The sequence below is a fragment of the Pinus tabuliformis genome, chromosome 6, assembly GCF_031772625.1.
Source record: "Pinus tabuliformis cultivar Carrire ecotype Pingquan chromosome 6, CPIR1, whole genome shotgun sequence".
NCBI lineage: Eukaryota > Viridiplantae > Streptophyta > Pinopsida > Pinales > Pinaceae > Pinus > Pinus tabuliformis.
In genome coordinates, this window is record NC_142292.1 from 1,569,699,020 (window position 1) to 1,569,709,167 (window position 10,148).

The 10,148-nt window shown below is 37.2% G+C and overlaps 1 pseudogene; it reads left to right on the forward strand.

Moving 5' to 3' along the window:
* Positions 1 to 1,363: 1,363 nt before the first annotated feature.
* On the forward strand, positions 1,364 to 2,168 carry LOC149264773 (pentatricopeptide repeat-containing protein At1g77405 pseudogene; annotated as a pseudogene).
* The last annotated feature ends 7,980 nt before the right edge of the window (positions 2,169 to 10,148 follow it).

The window sequence follows — 10,148 nt, forward strand, 5'->3', positions numbered from 1 at the left end:
TAAAACCTTAACCTTTGTTTCTAAATTAGTGTGTTTATTCAAGAAGAATAACAAGGGACACTTCTCCAAGCATATGCCTATGTAAGAGGATCCAATTCTATGATCCAACAAAAATTTCACATTTTCTTCATAGTTTAGTGGACCAATAGGTTCCAGTCCAAACTTTGCACAATAATTTAAGAGCGTCCCAATAATATCCTCTCTATTTGGGTATTTTTGAAGTCTAGAAAAAAGAGGGTGCCATTGATTCAAGTAGTCAACGTTCAAAACAGAGGGGCAGGAATGCAAAAAGAGTGGCAAGGTCTCTCTGCTTAGACCATAAACCTCGAGGGTTTTTAGGGTCTTTTCTAGTTCAGACTCGGAGCATTTTAGTAAAGGTTTATGTTTCTGAATCAAATCATAAATATCGGACCTCGGAAATCCATACCTTTCAAACAGCCTGGTAACTACAACCAGTCCTCTGTCTGCACAAAGCTCAATCCCAGATGGCAGCGTACCATCTTCCTTCTTGCCAATGCTCTCCAGAAGGAGTTCAACTTCACTGACGGTATCAGCTTCCTTCAAAAGGGTTTATACTACTGCAAGAAAGATGCAAAACCCTAAAGGAAAGCTGCAAAACCCTGAGTTCAAATCTTGTTGGCATAGAGTTTTGAGCATCAGTTGGGAATTGAGAATGATGTTAGAAGGTTTTACCAGCTTCTACAATGTCTCCGCAGAAAATGACGCATTATAGTAGGAGCAAAGTCTGAAGGCAAGGTAAACTGTTACAACGTTCTGGCATTTGATTTTGAGAACACGCGCCCAGCCTCTGTATTCTTTCAAATTGAATCGTTTGCTCCTACCATGATCCAAATATATAAACACATCCCCTCCTAATTTGTTCATAGAAATGTGACTGCTTCTCTTTGCATTTCATACATTTTCTATATCCACTTGCCAAGAATTGGAAAATTCAACAGCTCCAAATGTTACCCAAATATGTTTGCACGGACACATTTCAAAATGCATTATTTTTTTCATGCAATGTTGCCAAAATCATGGAAATTATTATTCAGACAAACAATATAGAAGTGGGTCTCGATGGGTTTGGCCTCAAAACATTGACCAATGATATTGTCTGTGAAGTACTCAGAACCCTTCAAAGAAGTTTCTCAAAGAGATTACGCAGAAGGATTCCAGACAAAGGTTCCCCATTGTAGAGAGATGCCTTTGGAAAGAGGCCCAACAAGATCAATCTATACGAGGATCCTGAGGTCTTAGAAATCCTTTGTCAGTTAAACACGGTGTGGGTAAAGCATTGAGATTCTATTCATGGGCTGGAAAACAAGATGGGTTTGTGCATGTTTAGCTTACTTGTTAGGAAATGGCATGGACTCTGCCAAGGGAAATCCTACTGAAAACGTTATGGAAGTTCCTCCATGAAATGGCAAGAAAAGAAAGTGGTATTGTAACAACAAAAACTGTCATCTATGTCATAAAAGTCCTGGGTGAAGAAGGTCTAGTGAAGGAGGCATTGGCTTGCTTTTATCGAATGAAACAATTCCATTGCAAACTAGATTCAATCACCTACAATACCATTATCAATGTTCTTTTTAGGGTGGGGAATTTCAGCAAAGCGAGATTTATATTTTATCAGATGAAAATGCAGGGCTCTAGATGCCCTCGAGAGGTTTTCACCTATACTATTATGATCACCTGTTATTGCAAACGCAATATGCATACAAGTTGTCGGAAGGCGGTTAATAAGAGATTACATGAAGCAAATCAGTTGTTTAAAGAGATTTGTTACGATGGTTTTACGCTAGATTTTGTTACTTACAATTACTTGATTGATGGCCTTTGTAAGAATTGCAAAATCAATAGGGCCCTCGAGATCTTTTGACAGATGCATCGGGATGGTTGTGCTCCTAACAAGGTTACTTATAATTCCTTCATCAGATATTATAGCACTGTGAATGAAGTAGATAAAGCTATGGAGATGTTGAATAAGATGGAGGAGAATAACATATCTCCCACTTGCAGTTCTTATACACCAATTGGTCATGCATTATGCGAAGGAGGACTGGTTGGAAGAAGGTAGTAAGGTATTGATAGAAATGGTTGTTAAGGACTCTGTTCCAAGATCTTATACATATAAGCTTGTTACTGATGCTCTTAGGAAAGCATGAAAAGATGGATTACCAGCAGAAGCAGAGGTATGTAGGAAGATCGAGCTTGGAATTGAAGCTAGGGATAGACATGTAAAAGAGTGAAGGGCATGGTCTATACATGAATCCCTGGAATATCACCTCTTCCCATATAGGTGCACAAATTGAGACAACTATGGCATAAAGAAGCATGGCAACTGGATCTCGATCCATTATTGACTTCTCTCCATGGGAGGCTGTAATGGGAGATGGAAAGGGAAACAAATCTAGATTAATTTGTGATAACATGTTCACCAAGGGGAACATCAAGCAACCCAAGCAAGCATCTATATGCCAATTTCCTTTCCAGCTGATACGAAACCAATTATTTGGAAGAGGGTGGAAACGAGCTAGCATCGGTACAATATTGCCAGTCCAACAGCTCCCTCCGCAATATCTATCACAAGACTGTACATAGCTTGGCCTCTGTATGTCATATTCAATCTAAAAACAAATTGTTATATATATAGGGTCATATATATATATATATATATATATATATTAGGATTACAAGTAATTATGAGGGTTACAAGCTCTTATAGCAGAAATTTGGGTTTAGTGGGTTTTGGGTCCATATTTTGAATCTGGGCTCTGATACCACATGTGAAGACCCAACTATAGGTCCTATAACTACTACTACACTCATTCAAATAAATTTCGTTAATTTTCATAACAAGGAAAATTTCAGGTTTATAAAACATCATAAGCATGAACATAAATTAATTTAATCTACAACATGTATAACTTGTAATAATTTACATAACTAAAATAAATGACTGATAATACATGTTCCAATAGCTTAGTTGAGATGCTCCTGAGCTCCATGCTCCTCTTGACTACCTGACTGGATTTGCCTCCCAGCCAACTAGGAAGTATTTCCTAGCCCAGGGAACCTCCACAAGTTCCCTAGCCCTCTGAGCCCAAGTCCAACCAGATGTAGTGTGTCCAGGTTTACCAACACTCTCCAGATCCAAGTTTTATCTCCCTCCTCTTTCTCCACATCCCTCCTCCGAAACAAAATCCTCCAAAACAAAACCAAAACCAAAACCAAGACCAAGGATCCCCTCTCTTCCCATCATCCTTCCCCTTTTATGCCCCCTTCTCTTCTCCACCTCAACCACCTATCATTAATGTCATAACTACCCCCTCATCCTTACATTTGACTTATCTTCTCCCAAGTAAATTTTAGAGGACATTTTGGGGATGAGATATGAATATATAATTTGGTAATTAATTGGAGAGGACCATGTCTTCTCCCAAGTAAATTTGAGAGGACATTTTGGGGATTTAATAATAACAATAATAAAATTTATATCAGTATTAAATTTACAGTTTCACCAATATAGGTATGTACCAATATTTCTTGATAATTATAAGTCAATATTTTCAGGTAATTTAAACACTAATAAAATTTGCATGATAATATTAAGTAGGGCATTACACCTATAATCCCCAACAGAACGAAGTAGCTGAAAGAATGAACAAGACTATCTTAAATATGGTATGTTCAATGATGTTTTTCAAGAATGTTAAGTTGATTTTTTGGGTTGATGCAGTTCTATGTGTTGTGTATATAAATAATAGGTTTCCATCTCATGCTATAAAAAAACAAGACTCCCTATGAAATATGGTATGGCCACATTACTTCGGTGAGGCATCTCAGGCTTTTGGTTCCACCTATTATGCCTTGATACCTAAGGAACATAGAAACAAACTTGGTGCAAGGAGTGAAAAATGTATCTTCTTGGGGTACCTAAATACCTCCAAAGCATACTGTCTCTATGATGAAGTGAATAAGAAGTTTATGATAACTAGAGATATGATCTTTCTTGAATTTCCCAACACTGACAATGTTGTTGAGTAGCAGCTTGATCGCTTGGATAGATTCAGACATGCAAAGTCTTTTCAAGAGTTTGATAATGAGATTCCACATATTGAAGGTGGGGTCCTTATACTAGATCAATATGTGGAATCTTCTTTTGAAGCACTCTCTCCCCCGCATGAAGCTCCATCCACTGATGACACTTTGAGTGATGCGATTGATAGAATTGGGAGACTAAATCTTGATTCATCCCCACCTCAATAAACTGAGAAACCTTGGCCATCTCATAAAGGTCCTCCAAAATGGCTGACAAAGACACTTGAAATTTTTCATCATAATGAGGTTGGAAAAACAGGAACAAGAAGCTCTGTTAGACAAAATCGAGGTGATGTGGATGGTCCTGATTCACCTATTGATATGGATGTTTCTTATGATTGTGAATTGATTTTTTCTACAAATTTCGAACCAACTTCCTTCAAAGAAGTCACTTCTCATGATGAATGGAAATAAGAAATGAAAAAATAATATGATCCTTTGATAAATAATGGCACCTAGAAGTTGGTTGATACTCCATTCGGAACCAAACCAATAGGTTGCATGAAGGTCTTCAAGAACAAGTATAAAACAGATGGCTCACTTGACAAGCATAAATCCGAGCTTGTAACAAAAGTTTTTGCACAGAAGGAAGGGGTTGACTATGAGGAGAGTCCCCCCCACAGCAAAATGCGCTACCATCCATACACTCTTTTCCTTGGCATCTCAAAACGATTGGAAAGTCCATCAAATGGATGTAAAAACTACTTTTGTGAATGGATATCTGAAAGATAATGTTTTTAGGCCCCAACCAAAAGGATTTGTTACGAAATTTTAGGAACATAAAGTATGCAATCTTGTAAAACCCTTATATGGCCTCAAGCAAGCACTGCGAGCCTGGTAGGAGAAGTTAACTGAGTACCTTTTGAAACTCAATTTCAAACATTATGATCTTAATGATGCAACTTTGTTTGTCAATAAAGTTGCAAAAATAGTTTTATATCTTGTGGTGTATGTAGATGATCTTTTGATGATAGCGAACAATGAGAGCTACATTTCATCCATAAAGAAAGAATTGAGGAAAGGTTTTGAAATGGAAGATTTGGGCTTTCACTACTAGCTTGGTATTGAAGTAACTCAACATCTGAAGTTTATATTCCTCCCTCAGAAGAATTACATTGGAGATCCGTTGAACATGTTTGGCATGGTTGAGTGCAATCCTTTGAATACTCCAATGGAAAAGAACTTAAATCTCACATCCACTGAAGGAAAAGAAATTGAGGATGCAACAAAGTATAGATAACTCGTAGAAATTCTCAACTACCTAAGTACTACCAGACCAAACATTTCATTTTATGTTGGAACTCTCTCTAGGTTTATGAAAAATCCTTGTGAGGATCATTGGTCTACTGCAAAAAGAGTTCTAAAGGACTTGAAGGGAACTGAAGACTTTGGAATCAAGTATACATGGGTGGATGACTTTAGGTTGATTAGAAACTCTGATTCAGATTTTGATGGTGATAAAGAAACTGGAATATCTACTTCAGGTTATGTTATGAGTCTTGGATTAGGACCTATCTCCTCGATGTCACACAAACAATAAATTCTAATATATTCCACAACTGAGGTAGAATGTGGCAACATCTAAAGCAATGAAGGAAATTGTGTGGCTCAGGAAACTTTTGGAAGATTTGTAGGAGAAACAAGTGCACTCAACTCCTCTTTTGATTGATAACACTTATGTACTAAAGTTGGCCAAGAACCCAAATTTCTGTGATTGAACAAAGCACATCAATACAAAATACCATCAGATTCGACATCATGTTGAGGCCAAAAAAATGCACCTATGACATTGTTCCACAAATGAGCAGATTGCAAACATCTTCACCAAAGTGCTTGGAAGAGAAAAGTTTGAAAGATTCATAATTATGCTTGGACTCAACAACATCCCTTCAGATTAAGGGGGGAATTTTGACACCTAATCTCTGGGATTAGGTAAACTGATGTAAATATTGTAAATAGTAAAAATAAAAGGAAGTTGGAAGACAAAGAGACAATGGGAAATGGAACCCAATAGTATCCCTCTCCTTCTATATATTCACATTCTCCTTTAATGCAAATCAATTCAAATTCGTGGAGTTACTCGTGGCCTTACATTTTCTATAAAGAGACAAATGGGGAGGCTAGAATAAAGAACATTAATCCCACTACTCTTCCACATTTTCATGGCTTGGATTTTGAGGACCCTAACACCTTCATGTTTGAATTTTCTACATTCTACGAGACATATGATTACACCTTTGATGAGCATAAAATTAAATTATTTCCTTCCACCCTCAAGGATGCAACCCTACGCTGGTTCATGAGTTTGGAAGGAGGCAACATGACTACTTGGGATTAGATGCAACAAGCATTCAACACAAAATAAATTTGAAGAAATATTTCAGTTGATCTAAAGGAGAGCTAATTGCACCCTTGATCCAAAATCAATGAACTAATGTTACTCTGAGGGGCCAAGGAAGAGTTGATGGAGATCCTCAACATGCTATCTAATGGAGATATTTAATAGCTAAATTATGAGGAAATTAAGACAATGTTCAAGAACCACTCTAGGGCTGTAAAGAAAAGAGGTAGATCTAGCCAAGGTTTGGTAAGTTCTTCACCTTATACCTCATCCATAAAGAATGAAATAAGAAGCACGTTAGAGGATTTTAAACGTGAAATGTTACATACTTTTTCCTTACGAATGGACACAATACATATCAAAAAGAAACAAGAGGAGGAAGAAATGGAATTAACCGTATTTTTCCCTAGAAGCACTAAGAGGAACCCTAGAAATGAGTGTCCATTGAATGTAATATAAATATTCTCCGTGTGTGAAGAAAATCGTGCAATTGAAAAATGTCCATCTCTTCTAGGTCTAAAATCGGTGTATCAAGGGATAGAAGGAGGCATGGAGCACCTTTGCTTTGTCAACAAAAGGATGCCAGAAGGACCTAGACCATATCAATAAGGTATGCAAGGTATAAACTATATTCCCTCTTTCAATTCAAGTCATAATGCCCCTTTTCAATCTTGGTATCCTCCAAATAACTCACCATGGTACATGCCTTCACATTGGCCCTATCCTCCTCAACTTGTCATTTCCCCTTTCCAACCATATCAGCATAAACCTCCTCAATGGGGTAATCCCTCACAAGGACAGAGGCCCCAAGCAACCTAATCACCTACCTTAATACCTCCTACTTAACCACAGCTACCCCAAAGAAATCCACCTAAGCAACCCCAAATTCTTTCTCAACCTAATTTGAACTGAAACAAGAAGTAGGCCCAACAATTTTATAGTGGATAACTTCCTATCTTACTTATGTTGTAGAAATCCAAGAAATCAACCTCAGTTCTCGGAAGGTATTTGTTATGAAACCAGCTCACAAAAAGATAGAAAAGAGAGATCCACGCCTTAGAATTCAGCCTCTTCGAGGGGGAAACCTCCTTTACATTACATAAATGAACAATTCTTGGATGACACAAATGATAAAACCTCCTTTCTATATATAGGAGTCTAAGGAGTCACAATATAATCCAGCCGACCTAACAATAATAATATAAAGCCACAAAAATAACAATAGAGGGGTTCTATGGGGCACAGAAATAACAATATGGGGGTAATAGGGGCACAACAATATAAATAAGGGTATAACTACAGTAGTAATGGGATAATCACTAGTATTATAGGGACCCAACAGTATTTCCTAATCCTCAAGCCAAACCATCTCCCTATACTAAAATGTTGTTCCATCCTAAGCCACACACCCCAGAAGAGGTTTAAATTATAGGAGAAATGAAAAACTTATTCATTAAAATCCCTCTCATACATGCCACTAAAGATGTTCAAATATATGATAAATCCATCGGGGAAGAATGTTTCAAGAGGCCAGGAAGGAAGAGGAAGGATGCCCCCACTATCAATGTCATTGGGAAACCAACTGATCTAATGCTTGGGAAAGTCATTTCCCAAAAGTATTTGGATCCTGGTATCCCGGTGGTGGATATACATATTAAAAATATTGTATTCCCCAACACATTTATTGATCTAGGGGTTGCAATCAATGTCATGACCATGGAATCCATGCTTAAGCTTAACCTCCAGGGACTCGTAGGGAAAACCACAACAATGTTGCAACTTGGAGACATATCCATAGTAGCACCTAAAGGTGTCATTAAGGATATTATAGTTTGCATCAATTCCTGAGAGTACCCCACTAATTTCTTTGTAACTCTAGCTTAAGACAAAGTTCAATGGGTATACTCTCATACTAGGGAGACCCTGGTTAGCTACTGGTGATGCCTATATCAGTTGTAGAGCTGGGAATATAACCTCCAGGAATGGGAAGGTCACAAAACATCTTGTATTATACCCCCTACTCAATCCCTTGTTGAGAACGATTTTCTTATGTGGGTAGAAGAGGAAGAAGAGGAAGAATTCTATCAATCAACCCATACCCCATCTATACACTAGAAGCCAATATGGGAAGCAGGCAATTGGATGAAGTTAATATAATGTAAAATTTTATGAAAAATAAGTACCTTACTGCCATGCAAACTGATGAAATAAGAGAGGAACCTTTAGGATAAACTAAATAAAATCCATGGGTAGAATTACTCATTGCTAGTTCTGATCAAGGCCATGTCAAATTTTTGGAAATTAGCCCCTCTTGAACTCTAAAAATCAATCCTCCCCTTTCAGTGGAACAAGAAGAATAATCACTTATTTTCTTAAGGAAACACCTTGATGTCTTCACTTGGGATTACACAGAAATTAAAAGGGTACACCCGTTAGTCTGTACACATCACATATACGTCAAAGAAGGTTGCAAACATATTCTCCAGCCCTAGAGAAGGATGAACCTTGCACTCAAAGACATAGTAAAAGAAGAATTGCATAAATTATTAGATGTAGGATTCATTTACCCTATTTCAGATAGTGAATGGGTATCACCTCTAGTTATTATGCCCAAAAGGAATGGGAAATGGAGGGTTTGTGTCACTTAAAGGGATCTTAATAAGGCTATCAAGAAGGATACCATTTTACCTTTTATTGACCAAGTTTTGGATGCTCTTGTAAGAAAAAAGTTCTTCTCATTTTTGGATGGTTTCAGTGGGTACAATCATATCCAAATTAGTCTTGAAGACTAGGATAAGACTACCTTCACATGTCCATGGGGTACATTTTCCTATAGGTTCCTTTCATTTGACTTGTGTAATGCCCCAACTACCTTCTAGAGGGTAGTATTCAGTATTTTGATTGATCCTGTTCATGACACGGTTGAAATTTATGTGGATAGGTTCACTCCTTATGGAGAAGAATTCCAGGAAGCCCTCTCTAACTTGTGTAAGGCTTTGAAAAATGCATTGAAATGAATATCTCCTTAAGTCCATAAAAGTGTGATTATTTTATGAATGCAGGAATTGTCTTAGGCCACTTCCTCTCTAAGGAAGGGATTCAAGTTGACCCTAATAAGATTTCCATCATCAAGGACATACTTGTTCCACAGAGAAAAAAGGATGTTAGGAGCTTCCTAGGATTAGTTAGATATTATAGAAGATTTATCGAAGATTTTAGTAAAATTTCCTCGCCTTTATTTGGTTTGATAACAAAATATTCAGATTTGTGTTGGATAGACTAGTGTCAATAATCATTTGAAGAGCTCAAGGAGAAGTTGACAACTACACCAGTTCTAAGGGGCCCAAATTGGGCCTTTCCTTTCCATTTTCACACAAATGCATCAGACAAAGAAGTAGGGGCAACCCTGTAGCAATTGGAAGGTAATATTCCTTATGTTATCTATTTCATTACTAAGAATTTGTCCAAGGTTGAATTCATCTACATAGTCAATAAAAAAGACATCTTGTATGTTGTATATTATTTGAATAGACATTACATTACATGGTAATGAGTTTTTGTGCATAGTGATCATGCAACCATTAATTATTTGATGAAAATGTCAATGCTAAAATTATTAGATGGTTATTACTATTACAACAGTTTGATCTAACCATTGTTGACGAGCCAGGAAAAGAAAATGTGGTTGCAGATTTCTTATATA